Source organism: Symphalangus syndactylus, chromosome 13, assembly GCF_028878055.3.
Source record: "Symphalangus syndactylus isolate Jambi chromosome 13, NHGRI_mSymSyn1-v2.1_pri, whole genome shotgun sequence".
Classification (NCBI taxonomy): Eukaryota; Metazoa; Chordata; class Mammalia; order Primates; family Hylobatidae; genus Symphalangus; species Symphalangus syndactylus.
In genome coordinates this window covers 114,598,068-114,619,692 of record NC_072435.2, presented here as the reverse complement: position 1 = coordinate 114,619,692, position 21,625 = coordinate 114,598,068, and positions in this window count along the sequence as shown.

Genomic DNA, 21,625 nt, shown 5'->3' with positions numbered 1-21,625 from the left:
TATGATCTGACAGCTTCTGTGGGTCAGGAATGTGAGCATTGCTTAGCTGGGTCTTCTCATCTGGCTTAAATCAAGGTGTAAACCAGGGATTCGGTCATCTCATTGGTTGACTGGGGGAGGGTATACCTTCAAGCTCACCCACATTTGGCCTCCTTTAGTTCCCTGAGGGTTGTTGGACTGTGTGCCTCCGTTCTTACAAAGCTGTTAGTAGGAAGCCACCTTCAGGTTCTTGCTACATGAACATTTACAAATGGCAGCTTGCTTCATCAAAGGCTGCAAGCTGAGAAGGCAATCAAAAGAGTCGGCTAGCAAGACAAAAGTCACAATCTTCTGAAACCTATTCAAGGACCTGACATCACATCATATTTGCCATATTCTGTTGACTAGAAGTAAGTCACTAGTCTAGTTCACGTTCAAGGGGAAAAGGCAAAAAAGAGCATGGATTCCAGGAGGTGGGAATCACTGGAGACCATCTTAGAAGTCTGCCTTCCATATTGGGTCTCAATATTCTCATCTGTAAAATGGGGACACCAGTACCTACTCCAAAATGTTGTTATATATAGTAAATGGTTGTTATATTCAAAACCACCTAGGTTGGGGCCTGACATATAGAAAATGTTATTAAAGTGTTTGTTATTATAATTAAAAATAACAATGAGAGTTTAATTCACTTGCCCTAGGTTGTTTAGCCAGAGCCAAGGTCATGCCCAAGGTACTGCCACTAGCCCAGGGTCGTGCCAGAGTGAGGACTGAACCCAGGTTATATTCACCGATTCTCAACTATGTATTTAGGGATGCAGCAGTGAACAAGAAAGGCTCAGTTCCTGCTAACATGGGACCTCCAGTCTAGAAGAAAGAGACAGACATATTCAGAGAATTACCCAAATAACTAAAAGTGTGGTAAGTGCTACAAATAAAAATGCACCATACACTAAGAGAGCACATCAGAGTCTGCATAAGAGGGGTGGCTAACCTAGTATGGCTTATTAGGAAAGGTTTTCTTGAGAATGAGACACTCCAGGCCTGGCACGGTGGCTCACACCTGTAATCCCAGCACCTGGGGAGGCCGAGGCAGGCAGATCACGAGGTCAGGAGATTGAGACCATCCTGGCTAACACGATGAAACCATGTCTCTACTAAAAAACAAAAAATTAGCCGGGCATGGTGGCAGGAGCCTGTAGTCCCAGCTACTCAGGAGGCTGAGGCAGAGAATGGCGTGAGCCTGGGAGGAAGAGCTTGCAGTGAGCCGAGATTGCGCCACTGCACTCCAGCCTGGGTGACAGAGCGAGACTCCATCTCAAAAAAAAAAAAAAAAGAACGAGACACTCCAGCTGGCATTAAAAGAATAAGTAGGATTTGGTCTGGCTGGGGGGGAAGGAGCATGCTTCAGGAAAAGTGAACAGCCTCTGGAAGACCCTGGGGCAGAAAAGACACAAAATAAATGACATTCTTCTCAAATCTTCCTCCCTACTCTCTTATCCACATTCTGTACTTCAAACGACAGATCTAATACCACTTCCTACAAGCAAGTATTCATGATTTTCCTTCTCTAATATCTGAAAATATTGCAGCTGTTTTCCCAGAGCATTTGTATCCATCTTGGAAGGCGCCTATAACACCATCTCTCTCTTTTTTTTTCCAGTAAGTTTGCTTCTGAGGTGCTTTTCTAGCTGATCAGCTGACTTGGAAACTCGGAGAGGATAAAGTTCATAGATATCTCACCTTTTCCTCTCAGGAATGTTCACAGTTGAGCTTGGGGGCTAGGAGAGATCCCTGAGAAGGAGACTTTGCTCTATACACTGCTGCACCTTTAGACTTTATAACATTTGCAGATATTGCTTATTCAAGAAGGTAAGAGAGATTAAAATTTATAATGAAAAAAGAGACAACGTTGCTGAGTTGAAAATGCCCGCACTTGGAATCAGACAAACACATCTGTGCCCTGAGATTCTACCTGTGATTCTGGGCAGATGTTTTACCCTTTCAGAGCCTGTTTCTTCTTCTGTAAAATGGGGATTATTCCACCTTCCCTGAAGGATTAAATGAGACATGATAACCAATGCACCTGGTGAAATATTCAGCACATAGCAGGGACTATGATGGTACAATGCAGGCCAGTGGGGCCGCTATTATCTTTAGTAATCCTGCTGGGATTTCAGATATTTTAGCTCAGATTTTTTCCTCCCATTTCCCCTCTCTACCTGCCAGTGATGGGGATTTTCTTGTGCTGACTTAAGCATTTGTTTTAGGTGAAGGCAGATTGCCAGGCTCTTTAAGGATGTACAAGGCAGAACTCAAGCAGTTTCTCCCATGGTGTTTTTGATGGAGCTGAGCAAAAACAAAGACATACAAGGGACAGGGGCTTAGGCAAGAAGCCAGGCTTCCACCTCTGTGTGAGTTCTCATGTTGGGAAAGAGGTCTGAGCAAACCAGAGACTTGCAGTGAAGGACACTGAGGAGCTGAGCAAAACTTACATAAAACAATGGATTTCCCCTATAGACCGCAATTCCTTGGAACAGGGCTATCTTTTCGTTTTTGCATCCCAAAAGTCTACCCCAAAGTGGATCCCTTATAAAGAGTATCCAATCACTGATTCACCCTGGCAGCTATTCATCCAGCCCTCTGATTTGTCATGAGCCCCAAAGTTCTTCAGTTCACCGACACTGAATTCATCGGTTAGCAACTCAACTTTGCGCCTCCCAAAACAGGTGGGTTTTCTCACAGATCTGTTCTTCAGAGTGGGGTTTCTACATGAGGAGGCAGCAGCGCATAGATGTTAAAGACTCACACACTAAAATCAGACATCTTGATGCCAATCACGTCATCCCTGCCACTCCTAGATGTGTGACCTTGGCTAAGTCATTTCACCACTCTCACTTTTAGTTTTTGGAGACAAGGTCTCGCTCTGTCACTCAGGCTGGAGTGCAGTGGTGCAATCATTGCTCACTGCAGCCTCGACCTCCTAAGCTCAAGCAATACTCCCACCTCAGCCTCCTGAGTAGCTGGGGCCACAGGTGCATGTCCCCATGCTTAGCTAATGTTTTAAAAACTTTTTTTTTTGGTAGAGAGAGGGTCTTGCTGTGTTGCCCAGGCTGGTCTTTAACTGCTGGGCTCAAGATATTCTCCTGCCTCAGCCTCCCAAAGTGCTGGGATTATAGGCATGAGCCACTGCACCTGACCACACACCTCTCTAGATCTTCATTCCATTCCCCCAAGTGTACAATGGAACACTGAACAAGAGCTTGGTACTGTCACTTACCATGTACCAAGTGCTGAATGAGTACTTTACACATATTATTAAAGGTACATATTTCATACTATTATTATGCAAACTAGGTAAGGGTCAACACAGAGATTGGCACATAGTAAGCGCTCAATAAATGCTACTTATTGGTATTATTATTCTCCACTTGAGGCATGAAGTCTTGCTTAATTTCTACTTCTTGATTTGGTACCAGCCTGACACCCAAGACAACTTCATGGATACTGCCATCTCCCCCAAAAAGATGAGTGACCTTTCTAGCCCTAGAATAAAAGCCCAGGTAAAAATCACGGACATCAGTGTTCTGCATTTTTGGGCATACGGATATCCACATTTTGGGCAATGGGTATTATTAGAATAATACTAAAAAAAATTTGCAGAAATTTCCTTTGGTCTAATACCAACTGTAATCCCTTTTGGCAGTGTCTGCTGCTCTTAGGGATATGCACCTTAAAACACTCACAAGCAGAAGCCGATCTCTTCCTCGAGGAACTTTTGCCATTGCAACTGTTTTCCAAACTGTTAACCAAAGCATGGTTAAATAGCATTTTTCTTTGCTTACAAAAACGCTACAGAGATAACTGGAGGCAGAAGCCTCACTCTTCACTTTGGAGCCCCGCACGTCATGCACCATCCCACCCTGATGACACGGTCCCCCACTCCCTAAATTGCTCCTAACCCCTCTCATCTCCTATTGTGCATTACCACCTCCGCTACATTGCAGTATTAATTTGATTTATGACCCAGCCATCCCACCTGAGGCCCAGGAAGATGACTCCCCTCCGATTGCTTCCATCAGCAGCGTAAGTGGATGGTAATAAAAACCCATACGTGGCTCAGACTTTCAATTTCAATTGGAAATTGAAACTGTGCAATATGATTAAAGTTTAATCTGCATCATCAATAAACATGTGTGCGAAAGCAATGAGAGCTGCTTTCTCTCCTGGTTGCAGGCATGGATTTGATGAGTGCGTGTCTGCTGTCTCTTGTCTAAGCAAAGTATTTATTGGAGTTGGGATTATACACACTGACATACGTGCACGGGCATGTGGGAAGTAGATATATTTGTACGGAAAGATAAAAGTCATCACAGGGACACGACTGGGAGAGAAAGGTTGCCTATGCTCAGATGAAACCAGTTTGAATCAATAGCTCTACAAGGAATTGCTAAGGATTCAATGGTTTTTCAAGGAGTACTAATGTCCATGTATTCGTTCATTCATTTATAAAGTATTTATTGAGTGTCTACTGTGTAAGACCCTGCACTCGATCCTGGGGTCATAATAGTGAGAGGGGTAAAAATAGACACCTGTGGAACTGCTCTCATGGAACCTACAGTAATGGTTGAGAGGGATGTTTATCAGATAATTAGGCAACTAAATGTGAACTTGCCCCTCTATTAAGTGCCCACAGGGAGAGGTATACAATTCTGCTAGTGCTGTAAAGAGGGAAACGTGACCTACTCTGTGAAGTTAGGAAGAGCTTCCTGGAGTTGATGATAGAGCTAAGGTCTAAAGAAAGAACAGACACAAGAGGAATCCAGCCACAGGAAGCCATATGTGCAAAGGCCAGGAGGTAAGAGGAAGATCCAGGGAAAAGAAGGCAGAGTGGCTGGAACAGAGTGAAACAAGAAGCTTGAGGTGAGGCTGCAGAGGTGGACAAAGAAACCACACTGGGCTTTGCAGGATGTGGCAAAGGGCCTAGATTTTTTTTCTAAGTACAATGAGAAGCTATCAGAGGGTTTTAAACAAGGCAGTTATGTTATCTTTTTAAAAGGCTGCTGCATGGAGAAGGAAATGGAGGAGACAAGAATGGATGGGCAAAGACCAATAAAAGAGGCTATTTCTGTGATCTAGGGGAAAGGCAAGGATAACTTGGACTACTACCTGACAGTGGAGGTGAGAAGTAGGAAAACTTTCTCCATGGTGAAAGTCGATGCCTGCCCTTTAAATACATAATAAATGGGCTCATCTCATCTCCATTCTAATGAGCTCTGCTCAATATGTCTCTATCGCCCCGATGAACTCTCTCAGCCTCAAACTCTCCAAGAAAACATAAGCCATTCAATATGCACTCTGGCCACTTTGCCTTTCATCTCCAAACTTATCTGCATCTTTTTTTTTTCTTTTTTTTTTTTTTACAGGGTCTTGCTCTGTCTCCCAGACTGGAGTACAGTAGAGTGATGATAACTCACTGCAGCCTTAAACTCCTGAGCACAAGAGATCCTCCTGCCTCAGTCTCTCAAGTAGCTGGGATTACAGGTGTGTACCACCATGCCCAGATTTTTTTTATTTTTCAGTTTTTTTAGAAATAGGGTCTTACTATGTTGCCCAGGCTGGTCTTGAACTCCTGGGCTCAAGCAGTCCTCCCACTTTGGCCTCCCAGAATGCCTGCATTACAGGCATGAGGCACCACCCGTTACTTACCTGCATCTTTACCCATGCTTACCTATTTCTATTCTTCCTGAGAGTAAAAGTTAAACAGTGTTTGCTCTGGCCTCCAGATCTTTGCACAGATTATTCCTTCTGCCAGGAGCATTCTTCCCTCATTCCTCTCACTCACTTACTCGTACTTACATTCCCAGTCTCAGAGATATTTTTCTGTGAATTCTTCTTGACCCTCTCTGCACAACTGGCATAGACACCATGCCTAATTGTCTGTTTACTTAGCTTTTAGCAATCAGTAGACTGTGCAAACCTTGACAAGAAGGTCAGGCCTTGTTTCCCATTATATCCCTCATTGTCCTATACAGTGTTCTGTGCAGTGCATACAAGAAGAGCTCAATAGATGCACATTGGATGATGGCAGAGCTCTTCTTTCTTTCAAGTGCCAGCTCCTCTCCTTGTGCTATCGATACCAATTCTTCCTACTTCAGAATGACTTTGTTCTATCAATTATTCCTTCTCACTCCTACATATTCAAGCTCACCAACTTGACTATATCCTCACCCACAACAAGAAATTCATGTTTCACCACCCTAAAGAGCACTGTCATTTGCTCCTGGCTTCTCCCTAAGAGTAGGAGCTTCCCCCAACCTTCTACTGCTCAAATATCTAGAAAATATAGTCTAGATTCACTATTTCTATTTCATCATCCCTTACTTCGTTTACCATCTGGCTTTCATCCACATGGTCCCATCAAATTAGCTCTAGTGATCCCTGGGGACCTCCCAATTCCAAATTCAATGGTTACTTTTCAGCTTTCATTCTATTTGGCTTCTTGGTAACATTTGATGCTGTTAACCACCTGCCTTCTGCTGAAACTCTATCTCTTGATTTACGCAGGAATAATTCCTGGATCTTCACTTACATCTTTGACTGCAATTTCTCATTTATTACTCTTAATCGAACTTCCTGGGTATTTCATGCCATTTTACAAGTGAATAAAGTAAGGCTACAATAAGCTACATGATTGTGAATATGTTCTTTTTCAAAAGTCTTCATCTGTTGGTGATATTCACTAAAGTATTTTTGAGTGAAATGATACAATACCTTGGAATTGCTGTAAAATACTCCAGATGTGCTGGGTGCAGTGGCTCACACCTGCAATCCCAACAGTTTCAGAGGCTGAGGTAGGAGGATCACTTGAGACCAGGAATTCGAGACCAGCCTAGGCAACATAATGAGACCCCCATCTCTCCACAAAATTAAAAAATTAGCCAGGTGTGGTGGTGCACGCCTGTAGTCCCAGCTACTCAGCGGGCTGAGGCAGAAGGGTCACTTGAGCCCAAGAGTTCGAGGCTACAGTAATCACACCACTGCACTCCCGCTTGGGAGGCAGAGTGAGAGCCTATTTTAAAATAATAAACAAATAAATAAACTACTCCAGATATAGTCAAGTATTATTCATATAATTTTTAAAGGTAAGTATAGTTGAAAAATAAAATAAAAATTATATGCCTTACTAACATTATTCCATTTTAGAAACCCAGGTCTCCTTAGAACTCCTAAAATCAATGGTCTTTCTACCACAAAGATGGACATACTTCAGGTGATCCAGGCGAGGGCTTAGTCAGAGTCAGGGCTGATAGGGTTTCTGCCTTATTTATGGAAGGCAATGAACCGTGGAGTCTCCATGTTTTCAGAAGACTTGGGTTTTTGGCTTGGCCCTGCCAGGATCCATACATGGGGCCTTGAATGGCATATTTGTCCATGACAAAGTGAACCTCTCCATGTCTGTAAACATCCTTAGACAATAGACCTCAGAGGTTGCAGTGAGCCGAGATCGCGCCATCGCACTCCAGCCTGGGTGACAAGAGTGAGACTTCGCCTCAAAAAAAAAAAAAAAAAAAAAAAGAAAAGAAAATAGACTTCTCTAAGAGAAGTTGTAACTATCAAGGAATTTTAAAATGTGATTTGTAAAGAGAGGCAGCATGGTGCCATGGTGAAGAACCCAGGCTGTCAGGTGAGACAGACCTGGATTTAAGCCCCTGCTCCATGACCTACTGGCTAGGTGAACTTGGGCAAGTCACTGGGGACCTCAGAGCATCAGTTCCCATGATGCCATTTGGGAAGAGCAATTTCCTACCCTGCAGGATTATGGAGAGGATTAAAATGTAACAACTAGAACAGAGTAGTTGTCCCTGAATTCTTATTGGGACGTGGTGGACAAATAGGAGGCAGGGACACCATGGGTCCTTCGTAGCCCCTCTTTCTACTTCCTGCGCATCTCATTCACTCAGGATGATTTGCAGTTGGTGGCAAATCCAGCCCTGGGACCAGAGATCTGAGACTGGTGATAAAACCGTCAGCCAAGATTTGCTACATCTTTTTTTTTCCACCCCCTAGCCTCCCATTAAAAATGATTTGTCGTTAGAACAAAACATGGGAAAACAAACGTGATTAAAATTTTCCCATATTAAATACCTGTGTGGCAATGGCAGGCCTGAGCTGAGAGCTCTGGAAAGGCTCTGATTCATCCATCTGGAAGGGGTCTGAGCATCTGGCAGAGTCGGGAAGTGAGTAAGAGTCTGGGTTTGTTTCTCTGCTGCCTCATTCCTGGCATCTTTCTTCCATCTCGCTGACTTCCTCAATCGACTCCATTAAACACAGATTACAGGTATCTGGGGCATGGGGTGGGCATCACCATAGCATTGGGAAGGTAGGAGCAATATGGGGAGGGAGGGTATGCTTTACCCTCCTACCCTGCCTTCCCCAAGGAGAAAAAAATCTCATAACTTTCAGAAATGTGATAGATCTGTCAAAAATCCATGAAGTCAGTTGCATAGGTTATGAAACTCACTTCACAGGTTTGGTATCTCTCAGAAACCTTTTGCTTCCTTAAGGCCTAAAGTAGATTAATTGCAAAAATATCTGCAACTTTTCATCCCTCTCTGCACACCTCTTGCACAGTGACCTGACAGCTCCTCTCATCAAGAGGCAAAAACTCTTTTCCAATCCTTGATATGGGCTAGGCTAATGACTTGTTTCGGCTAAAAAGAATATATCAGAAGTGAATGCATGCAAGTTTCAAGGTTAGGGCTCAAAAGGCTGAAAACACATACATTTCAACTCTCTTGTAAAAAGCTTGGCATACTCTACTGGATGATGGGAGATACATAGCCCAGTTACCACCCCTCACACCATCCAACAGCCAGCCAACTTCTAGGCAACCTAGAAGTGAGCAAAGCCATCCTAGACTAGCAAGCCTTCACCGACTGCAACCTGACCACAGATTCATGAGAAAACCCAGCCAAGATCAGTTCATCTTGTCTTAGACCAGTAGAACTGCCCAGTTCACCTGCAGACTAGTAAGCAATAATAAATGCTATTGCTTGCTTAGAGGTGGTTTGTTAAGCTGTGAAACTAATTGACACAAAACGGTGTGACTTAACATGGCCACATCTTGCTGATGTGTGCCCTACCCCCTGCAAATAACTTTAACCAATTATGTCTTCAAATTGAAAGGGTGAGTGTTTTTTTTTTTTTTTTTTTTTTTTTTTCAGCTTTGTAGAGTCTGGGAAGGTCCTTGGTTAATGTGAAAAGCCCTAAGAATTCAGACTATAAATATTTCTTCTTGAAGGATCTAAAGTGTTCAGTCACCTAAGGGCTGAGAGTCCCTGGCCCTAGCAAAGCCACCTGAACATGATACACAGGGCATCTGTTATCCCACTCCAACTTACTGCATTGGTTTCTTCTCCTCAGGGTGACTAAGAAATTTTGGTTAATAGGAGAAAGAACCAAAGGTAGAAGTAAATTTGTTTATTCATACTCACAGAGCTTCCTCTTCCTCATTCAATCACCAAAGAAGGGAATAGTTGAACTGGACTAGTCAGGCCAAGGACATGTTATTGGGCAAAGGTTTCACTGGACTGAGGTTGGCAATCAATCTCTCCCTCTCTTCCTGTTCCTCCTCCCGCTCCTCTTCCTTCTACTCTTCTCTTCCTTCTTCTCTTCTCCTTCTTCTCGCTCTTCTTTCTTTTCTCTTCATGAGATTGGAAAAGCAATACTACCACCTCCCTCTCAGGCAGAAGGGACATTTCCCCTGCCCTTTTGGAATCTCAAGGGAAACTAGAGTGAAGCCCGCAGGAAAGACTCTCTCTGCTTGTTTAGACAAAGAAAGAGATCCTCATGGCCTCCAAAACTTGGAGGGAGAAAGAGTGGCTTGGGAGCAGGATTCACGTGTTCACTTGATGGCAGGCGTGCTCTTGACAGTACCCTTCACACATCCACTCCAACTCAAAGTCTTGTCCAGGAGGGCCAGGTGCGGTGGCTCACACCTGTCATCCCAGCACTTTGGGAGGCAGAAGTGGGCAGATCACTTGAGGTCGGGAGTTCAAGACCAGCCTAACCAACATGGCAAAACCCTGTCTCCACTGAAAATACAAAAATTAGCTGCGCATGGTGGTAGATGCCTGTAATCCCAGCTACTCGGGAGGCTGTGGCAGGAGAATTACTCTGCCAAGAGGCAGAGGTTGCAGTGAGCCCAGATTGTGTCACCACACTCCAGCCTGGGCAACAGAGCGGGACTCTGTCTAAAACAAAACAAAACAGAACCTGTCCAGGAAATGCCTCCCCCAGAGGAAAAACATGACTGGGAGTGAAGGATGAAGGAGGGAGTGCCTAGGAAAGTCTTGGACTGAAAAGAGAATAGCAGGCAGGCTGGGTTACTTTAAATGCTGATGATGAAGTTGAGAGAAATGGAAATGGCATCAGTGATGTAGACTTGGAGTTGAAGATAAAATTGCATCTGTTAGTATTCCTGTGGAAATATTAGGCTGTAACTAGAATGTGTGAGATGGTCTGTCTTAGACATGAAAGTATTAATCATAAACTGACAATAAAATGAGTGAATGTGAACACATAAGAAGAAATACTTGGAGTTTTTCCCTAAACAGAAATCTTTCACCAAAGCAGAACTCTTCCTCCCCAAACCCATCTCCACTCTGCAACTCTTAACATTATCAGTGTTCTTACTTCAAGGCAATTTTACCATTTTCTGGCCCTTGCTTACCTACACTAACCTTCTTCCTTTGCACTTCTGTTCTGCTTTTTACCTTCCAGCCTTTGTTACACCTTGGGAAACATTGGATTCACTCCTTTCTCCAGATTTTTGCAGACATATCGTCTCTACCCGGGGCATTCTATTTCCCTAACTAATCCTTCGTATTTCAGCCTAAATGTCTCCTCCTCCAAGAATTAGTGTCAGGGGACCCTTGGACAGTCCTGTTTCTGCAGCTGGGTTATTCCTGGGCCTTTTCTATATGTTACTGCTTACTTCCCTGTAGACATAGAGATGGATACATTGTTTCCTTCCCTTGTAGGTTTCCTTCCCTTGTAGGTACAAAGTAGATACAGATGCCGATACAAATTGCCATTTGGGGATCACAGCACCAAATGATTTGGGCTACTTCATGCCCATGAGATAATTTCTGAGTTACAACAAGGGGTCATGCCCATGAGATAATCCCTGAGTTACAACAAGGGAAGAAACAAAATTGTTTGAGCTATTCACTAAATTCATCTTGCTTTACATCACAAAAAATTTTGTTTGCTTGCTAGTTACTTCTATCACAGTCTAGGAGAAGCCTGACCAAACAGAAAAAAAAAAGTTTGTAACTGGATTTTATCACTATCAATTATTCTGGGTACAAAGTGGAAGGCAGGTCATTTGTCCTGGGGAAGGAGCAGTGAAGTAGAGACCAGACTGTGGTCAAGGAGTTTCACCTGGATAAATCTTGTTCCATCCCATTTTCCCAAGATCTAGGCAAGACAAGGGAAATGGGGGTGCTTTCATTTTAGTTAGACCTGTGAAATTTTGTGAGAAGAGAGCCTCATGAGCAAAGAGTTGAAAAACCAATGGGGTAATAATGGATTATTCTTAATGGTACCTTCAGTAGAAAATAAAAAGGTTTGCTGGGGGGGGCAGTGGAGTCGGGTTGGGGGAAGGCTGAACTGATAGGTTACTGTCGCTTAGTGTTCTGAACTTTTTCCTGACTGCTTTACATAAAGAAGCAATTAATAAATGCACAACTGTCAAGAATAATTTGCCCTTAGAGACACACCAAAAAAAGAGAATTTTAGACCAATATCCCTGATGAACATCGATGTGAAAATCCTCAGTAAAATACTGGCAAACTGAATCCAGCAGCACAACAAAAAGCTTATCCATCACGATCAAGTCGGCTACATCCCTGGGATGCAAGGCTGGTTCAACATATGCAAATCAATGAATGTAATCCAACACATAAACAGAATCAATGACAAAAACCTCATGATTATCTCAATAGATGCAGAAAAAGCCTTTGACAAAATTCAACAGCCATTCATGCTAAAAACTCTCAATAAATTAGGTATTGATGGGACGTATCTCAAAATAATAAGAGCTATTTATGACAAACCCACAGTTAATATCATATTGAATGGGCAAAAGCTGGAAGCATTCCCTTTGAAAACTGGCACAAGACAGGGATGCCACCTCTCACCACTCCTATTCAACATAGTGTTGGAAGTTCTGGCCAGGGCAATCAGGCAGGAGAAAGAAATAAAGAGTATTCAATTAGGAAAAGAGGAATTCAAATTGTCCCTGTTTGCAGATGAAATGATTGTATGTTTAGAAAACCCCAACATCTCAGCCCAAAATCTCATTAAGCTGATAAGCAAGTTCAGCAAAGTCTTAGGATACAAAACAATGTGCAAAAATCACAAGCAGTCCTACACCAATAACAAACAGCCAAATCATGAGTGAACTCCCATACACAATTGCTACAAGGAGAATAAAATACCTAGGAATACAACTTACAAGAGATGTGAAGGACCTCTTCAAGAACTACAAACCACTGCTCAGTGAAATAAAGAAGGACACAAACAAGTGGAAGAACATTCCATGCTCATGGATAGGAAGAATCAATATCGTGAAAATGGCCATATTGCCCAAGGTAATTTATAGATTCAATGCCATTCCCATCAAGCTACCAAAGATTTTCTTCACAGCATTGGAGAAAACTACTTTAAAGTTCATATGGAACCAAAAAAGAGCCTGCATTGCCAAGATAATCCTAAGCAAAAAGAACAAAGCTGGAGGCATCACGCTACCTGACTTCAAACTATACTACAAGGCTACAGTAACTAAAACAGCACGGTACTGGTACCAAAACAGAGATATAGATCAATGGAACAGAATAGAGGCCTCAGAAATAACACCACACATCTACAACCATCTGATCTTTGACAAATCTGACAAAAACAAGAAATGGGGAAAGGATTCCCTATTTAATTAATGGTGCTGGGAAAACTGGCTATCCATATGCAGAAAGCTGAACCTGGATCCCTTCCTTACACCTTATACAAAAATTAATTCAAGATGGATTAAAGACTTAAATGTTAGACCTAAAACCATAAAAACCTTAGAAGAAAACCTAGGCAATACCATTCAGACCATAGACATGGGCAAGGACTTCATGACTAAAACACCAAAAGGAATGGCAACAAAAGCCAAAATAGACAAATGGGATCTAATTAAACTAAAGAGCTTCTGCACAGCAAAAGAAACGACCATCAGAGTGAACAGGCAACCTACAGAATGGGAGAAAATTGTTGCAATCTACTCATCTGACAAAGGGTTAATATCCAGAATCTACAAAGAACTCAAACAAATTTACAAGAAAAAGTCAAACAATCCCATCAAAAAGTGGGCAAGGGTTATGAACAGACACTTCTCAAAAGAAGACATCTATGCAGCCAACAGATACGTGAAAAAATGCTCATCATCACCGGTCATCAGAGAAATGCAAATCAAAACCACCATGAGATACCATCTCACGCCAGTTAGAATGGCAATCATTAAAAAGTCAGGAAACAAAAGGTGCTGGAGAGGATGTGGAGAAATAGGAACGCTTTTACACTGTTGGTGGAACTGTAAACTAGTTCAACCATTGTGGAAGACAGTGTGGTGATTCCTCAAGGATCTAGAACTAGAAATACCATTTGACCCAGCCATCCCATTACTGGGTATATACCAAAAGGATTATAAATCATGCTACTATAAAGACACATGCACATGTATGTTTATTGTGGCACTATTCGCAACAGCAAAGACTTGGAACCAACCCAAATGTCCATCAATGATAGACTGGATTACAAAAATGTGGCACATATACACCATGGAATACTATGCAGCCATTAAAAAAGGATGAGTTCATGTCCTTTGCAGGGACATGGATGAAGCCGGAAACCATCATTCTGAGCAAACTATCACAAGGACAGAAAACCAAACACCTCACGTTCTCACTCATAGCTGGGAATTGAACAATGAGAACACTTGGACACAGGGCAGGGAACATCACATACTGGAGCCCGCCGTAAGGTGGGGGGCTGGGGGAGGGATAGCATTAGGAGAAATACCTAATGTAAATGACGAGTTAATGGGGGCAGCAAACCAACATGGCATATGTATACCTATATAACAAACCTGTACGTTGTGCACATGTACTCTAGAACTTAAAGTATAAAAAAAAAAAAAAAAAAAAAAAAAAAAAAAAACTTGCCCTTAGAGTAAGATTATCCTTAAAACAGTAGGTTTTCACTTTGGAAGGCCAAGGCGGGTGGATCACGAGGTCAGGAGATCAAGATCATCCTGTCCAACATGGTGAAACCCAGTCTCTACTAAAAATACAAAAATTAGCTGGGTGTGGTGGCGGGTGCCTGTAATCCCAACTACTCTGGAGGCCGAGGAAGGAGAATCCTTTGAACCCAGGAAGCGGAGGTTGCAGTGAGCCGAGATTGCGCCACTGCACTCCAGCCTGGCAATAGAGTGAGACTCAATCTCAAAAAACAAACAACAACAACAAAATAGCAGGTTTTGCTAATCCTGAATGAATAGGTTTAGGGCTCCTTCTCTAGCCCCACAGACCTGGTGCTCCTCCCAGAGTTCCCTTCATCCCCTCACCCACCACCAGACTAAAAGCATCTTCATGGCATGAACTATGTTTTGTTCACATCGGTGTGGCTGATTCTCAGAACTCATAGGAATGTAACCTGTGCTTCAGGCCCACACTCATGAGAGGATCCGACCACCAGTTTTGTTCAGATCTATTTCCTAAGATTAACCAATTATCAGCTTTGTTCTTACAAGTCAGTTGGCTGAAGTAAATGATCCTGCACTCTATCCAATTGCTATTTTCTGGTCAGAAGCCAATCCCGTTGGAAGCCCACCTGCCTCAGGTATCCAAAAAAGGACCTGGGAGCAAATCCCAGGCTTGACACTTATGTGGGAAAGTCACTTATCCTCTGTGTCTCAGTCCCTCATCTATAACATGGGGATAATAATAGTATATCGCCTATAGACTTCTTTCAAGGAATTAAAAATAATCCATGTAATCTTTTCGCTACATGGCAAACCTATATGAGTATTTGCTATGATGACAATGATAATGATGACATTGATTAGGACTTCATTAATAATGCTATACCTGTTCATTCTTGGGCTGTGCTGATGAGCTGGGTAACATTTACAGCAGAATAAGGAATGAATATGAGCCCAATATATATCTGGTACCCAGTGCTGACTTAAATGTAATTAGCACACTTTGGGCAGGTTGACAGGATGTTTCTGTTTCCTTGTTTGTTTCCTTCTCCCTTGTCTTTGAGTGTTTGTGTCAGCCGGTGATTTGGAATGCACAAACATTTCCTATTGACAGGAAAGTCAGAGAAAGTGCAATCTTACAGCTCAGATATTAGTTCAGTTGCTCTGAGTCTTGGTGGTGTGATTGATGGGAGTTTTATTGCAAATGTAAAAATCTGCATTCCCTTCCTCCCTTGTTGGCACATCAATGTTTTGGTGGCACACAACATGTCCCAGTGCATTGAAGATAATAGACTCTAATGTCCTTGATAGCTGTGCATCAAAGCCAGTCAATGCACCATTGGCTTAGATGACAGAAATGACTGGGTCAATGACATTCACACACCCACCGCCTGGTAAAGACAACACTCCCAAAGCTAGAAATGGAGATTATTTGCCAATATAACATTAATTCCACCAACATTTATTAGACTCCTGTAGCAGTGAGGCTTAAGCCAGCACAGTGCCAGGCACATGGATGGATGTACATTCAATTCTTGTTAAACGAGTGAATGGGTGACTAAATAAATGAATGAAAGTCTATATAGTGTGAAGTCACTGAGGAATCCATAATGCTTCCTCATTTGGAAATGGAATTTTCAAAAAGCAATCAAATCTGAAGGAAATTAGCTAGAAGCAATGAATACATGGCAAAAGCCCAAAGATGTTAGTCCAGCTGCTGCAAATATGACTAATGCACAAACCCAGGGGAGTGGATAATGGCTTGGCTGCAAAAAAAAAAAAAAACTGAAAATCTAAAAAGAGACTTAACTCAATTTCAAGGAGAGAGTGTTTGACCATGACCCATAGGCACAAGTTGGATCTTACAGATGGGTAGCCTTTGCTTCAGCTTGTGTCCTTCAAAAACCTGGATGTTATTCTACTCAGTAGCAACTGGATTATAAAGGGGTTTAGAAGCTGAGGAACTTATGAAGAGCTTTCAATCTAGGGAAGGAGAGACAAATAGATTCTAGGTTCCATGCTTAGATCCTAGTGGTGCCTAGCTACTCTATCCCCAGTAGCTAGCTCAGTGCCTGGCACACGGTACATGCTCAAAAAATAGTTGAGTGCATGAAGGAAGATATCTATAAAATATGCTATCTATCTCTATTACAATATTGTGTGTTAATCTGCTTTACTGTGAAAGTAATACATAGTGAATAATGTATATCTAGTATATCTGTATGACTTTCATGTTTCTAACAGATAACATTTAGTCTATAACCTATAATAAGAGGTACATAATCAGAAGAGAGACACTTGTGTGGGCAGTCAGAAGAAAGATGAATGCCTTCAAATCTAGGGAAATTGGGAAAGGAGGTGGGAAATTATGGAAGAGGAGGCACCAAAGGTGGGTCCAGAAGTAAAGGCAGAGCTGCACATTGTACAATCCAGGCTGAGGAAATAGTAGGAGAAAATTTCCAGCAAAACAAAATGATAGCACCATGTTTTTCCAAGTGTATTCTAAAGAAACTCTTTGCACAAAATCACCTGGGGATAAGCATCCCTAGCCTACTGGGTCAGAGTCTCTGTTGATAGGGCTTATGAATCTGAACTCTAAAAGACGCTATAAGTCATTTTTATGTGCTACATTTTTGAGGAGCCATTTATAGGAGGCACCCACATCACTATTTAATTTAATCCTCTTGACTATTCAGGGAGGTAGACAAGATTGTTCCCATTTGATGGCAGGTATATTGAAGCTCAAGGAAGTGAAGTGATGTGTACAAGGTCACCCAGCCTGTAAGTCAAAGAGCTGTGGTTTAAACACAAAACACCGGACATCAAACCTTTACTCCTTCCCACTACCGTCTCTGCATACAAGGCTGAAGGATAGGCTGTATGAAGGGAAGCTGCAGGTGATGACTTTGAAAGAGTATACTCTGATAATAATAGTAGTAGAGCTCAATAAAGACAATGATACTGTTTTATATCTTTAAAAAGAAAGAAAGAACACACCGCTCTGGCTGTGGCAGACTTTATCAGGAGGCTCTGATTAATGAGCAAAGCTCTAACTCAGGCTCCCTAATAGACGCCTGTTATATCACCAGGAGATTTTCATCTCAGTGATACATTGCTATAATTTGCTTGGGCAGCAGTGTCAGTTCTGCCCCAAGTTTGATCAGGCTAGTCTCTATTTTTCAATAAAAAGGTCGGTAACTACAAGCATCCAGTGTAGCAACTAGTGATCAGGAAACGAGGCTGAAGCAGCCGTTAAATAGTCATGGGGGCACAGCTCAGAATGGGCTGTGAATTCTGGGGTTGGACATCTCACTTGTGGAATGGTAGGCCTGGGTCTTCCTTAGGGTGCCTGGCTGATAAGAAATGTTGGTTAATAGGAAAAAAAAAATGCCAAAAGTAGAAGTAAATTTGTTTAGTCTTACTCACAGAGCTTCTTCCCTTATTCAATCACCAAAGAAGAGGATTGTTGATCTGGATTGGTCAGGCCAAGGAAATATTATCGGAGCAAAGTTTTCACTGGACTAAGGTTGGCAATCAATTTCTCTCACTCTCCTCCTCCTGTTCCTCCTCTCCTCCACCAAGGTCAAAGGTACAAGGTCGTGGGTTCGGCTGACGGAGGGAATGCCAGCATCCCTCACTGTTCCAAAGCCCCACCTGCCTCCCAAAGATAGCCTGGTCACCCAAAAAGCTCATTAGGGGGAGACCACATCATAAGCTCTGTCGAAAGAGGTCTGACTCATTCCCTCGCATCCTTCAATTCCCTGCTCAAATGCTAACTTCTGAAGGATGTCTTTGACCACCTACCAGGAATGTCATGACTCATTCCACTTCCCCAGATTTCCACATGATTCCTCCCTCTTACTCTCCTTTCTTCATTACTCTTAGTGACACCCAGTATTACATTATCTACTCTTTTGTTCTTTTGTTTATTGCCTGTCTCTTTCCACTAGACTGTAAGCTTCATGTAGTTAGAAATGTTTCCCCTCCATTTCCCCAATATCCAGGACTGTGCCTGTTTTGTGGCAGACATTGCATAAATATTTGTTGAATGGAAGGACAATGTATTAGCACAAATGCATCCTCTATCACAAAGAAGTAATTTCATTCTCAGTTCTAACTGCCTTCACTTGTGAAGACATCTAAAAATAAAACTTTTTCCCCCAGTTAAATCTATCAGCAGTATTTTTCTCATCATCCCTAGGATAGCATACAAACATTTTGATGTGGTTTACTGGACCCTCTGTGTCTGCTCGAGGTTCCCCTTCAGCCCAGCTCACACCCCTCTCTGCCTTGCATCTGTGCATCATATGTTCCTTCAGACGGATGATAGCACCTGCTTTTCCCCCAATCTCATGTCCTGCAATGTCACCCCCTCAGCCTGAAACACTCTCTTGCTTCATTCTTCACTTGGTTAATTCCTAAGCATCCTTCCACACTCCACTTAAACATCATTTCCCGGGGCTGTCTTTCCTAAATTCTCAGGCTCAGCTAACTCTCTTCCATAGCAGCCTGCATTTCCACTTTCTGCTACATTTAAACATTTGAACATTTGTTCAGTGTTTGTCTTCCCCATGAATTCCAAGTCTGTGAACTCCACAGAGGTGAGAATGGGTCGTTCTTCCTGACTGCTGACTTTTCAGCATTTAGCACAGTGTGGGAGAGAGTCAGTGCCCAACATGTATTGCCTTTGTGAATGAATGCATGCGTGAGTATCAGAGCCCAGGAGTTATCTCCCACCGGAATTACCTCCAAATACAGGATAAACTCAGATAAATCCCCACCCCCTGAGATGCTGTTTGAGAATGAACCATTTTGGGTCTCAGTGTTGGCAACAGATTCTCACTCACCTCCAGTTATTCTCCAAGTCCAGCCTTTTATGAGCAGATTAAGTCTTTTTCTTGTCACCAAAGACCCCTGGCCCTGACTCCAGGAGCTGAGGCATTACCAAGTCCATACCCTAAATGGCAAAGTGTGAGAGACCTGGCTTTTTGCAAATGTATTATTCAAGCCCTTAGCTAAGAAACAACACTTCTGTTTCTGGAGGTGAAAAATTTGCAACTAACTCAGCATCCAGAATGCTAGCAAAATTTGAAGCAATCTAGAGAACTGTGCTGAAATTGCAAAGCCGGGAGGCCAAGGGGAAGAGGCCATGCTAGCTTTATATTAATAGAGAACTCCAGAGCCGGTCTGAAGGCCACGGGGGAGAAAGATAGAGGGGCTGAGTAGGGAAGAAAAGCACACAGAGACTTTTATTGCTTTTGTTGAGCTCTAATTACAAAAATCATAAACACACACAAAACTCTCCCACAATTAACTGCCCAGAGAAAACAACTTTTAACATTTAGCTGCATGCCCTTTTGGTGCTTAAAAAGATGGGCTTGAAAGCTGTGCTTATTATTTAACAGCCAGCCTTCACTGAACAGTGCAGCACATATTCCAATGAGAGGCAGAATTGGCATTGGTTGAGAAAATGGACTTTGTAATCAGACAGACCTACAACTTACTCTTACTGAACTCTACGCTAAGTTGGCAACTTTTGGCAAGATGCTTAAGCCCTAAATTCCTCATCTATAAACCGAGGACAAAAGTGGAATTGATCTCTCTGTGTCAAGAGGATTAAATGAAGTAAAATATGTTCATTATTAATACTGATCTCAGTGCACAATAGATGTTCAAGTAGCTATCACTATTGTTGGTATTACAATATATAATATTGATACAACATCAACAGTCATTTTTTTCTTTCCAGCTTTTATTTTAGGTTCAGGAGGTACATGTGCAGGTTTGTTTCGTGGGTAAATTGCATGTCACAGGGGTTTGGTCTACAGATTATTTTGTTACCCAGGTAATAAGCATAGTACTTGATAGGTAGCTTTTGGATTATCATCCTTCTCCCACCCTACATTCTCATGTAGATCCTGCTATTATCAACTTCTTCATGTGTAGTCAGTGTTTGGCTCCCACTTATACATGAGAACATGTGGTATTTGGTTTTCTGTACCTGCATTAATTCACTTAGGATAATGGCCTCCAGCTCCATCCATGTTGTTGTTGCAAAGGACGTGATCTCAATCTTTTTTATGGCTGCATAGTTATTCCATGGTGTATATGTATCACATTTTCTTTACCCAGTCATCTGTTGATGGGTACTTAGGTTGATTTTATGTCTTTGCTATTATGGATAGTGCTGTGATGAACATATGCATACATGTGCTTTTATGGTAGAACAATTTATATTCCTTTGGGTATATACACAGCAATGGAATTGCTGGGCCAAATAGTAGTTTTGTTTTAAGTTTCTTGAGAAATATCCAAATTGCTTTCCATAGTAGCTGAACTAATTTACATTCCCACCAGCAGCATAGAAGTATTCCCTTTTCTTGGCAACCTTGCCAGCATCTGTTATTATTATTTTTTTACTTTTGAATAATAGCCATTCTGACTGGTGTGAGATGATATCTCATTGTGGTTTTGATTTGTGCTTCTCTAATGATTAGTGATATTGAGCATTTTTTCATATGGTTGTTGGCTGCTTGTACATCTCCTTTTGAAAAGTGTCTGTTTATGTCCTTAGTCTACTTTTTAATGGAGTTGCTTGCTTTTTGCTTGTTAATATGTTTAGATTCCTTATAGATTGTGGATATTAGACCTTTGTCAGATGCATAGCTTGCAGATATTTTCTCCCATTCTGTAGGTTGTCTGTTTACTCTGTGGATAGTTTCTTTTGCTGTGCAGGAGCTCTTCAGTTTAATTAGATCCCACTTGTCAATTTTTGTTTTTGTTGCAATTGCTTTTGGCATGTTCATCTTGAAATCTTTGCCAGCACCTATGTCCAGAATGTTATTTCCTAGGTTTTCTTCTAGGGTCTTTATAATTACAGGTTTAACATTTAAGTATTTAATCCACCTTGAGTTGATTTTTGTATATGGTAAAAGGAAGAGGTCCAGTTTTAATCTCCTGCATATGGCTAGCCAGTTATCCCAGCACCATTTATTGAATGGGAGTCCTTTCCCCATTGCTTGTTTTTGTCAACTTTGTTGAAGATCAACAGGGTTGTAGATGTGTGGCTTTATCCTGGGTTCGCTGTTTTGTTCCATTGTTCTATGTGTCTGTTTTTGTACCAGTACCATGCTGTTTTGGTTACTATAGTATAATTTGAAGTGGGCTAATGTGATGCCTACAGCTTTGTTCAATTTACTTAAGATTACATTGACTATTTGGTCCCTTTTTTAGTTCAATATGAATTTTATAATAGCTTTTTCTGATTCTGTGAAAAATGTCATTCGTAGTTTGATATGAGTAGCATTGGATTTGTAAATTGCTTTGGCCAGTATGGTTGTT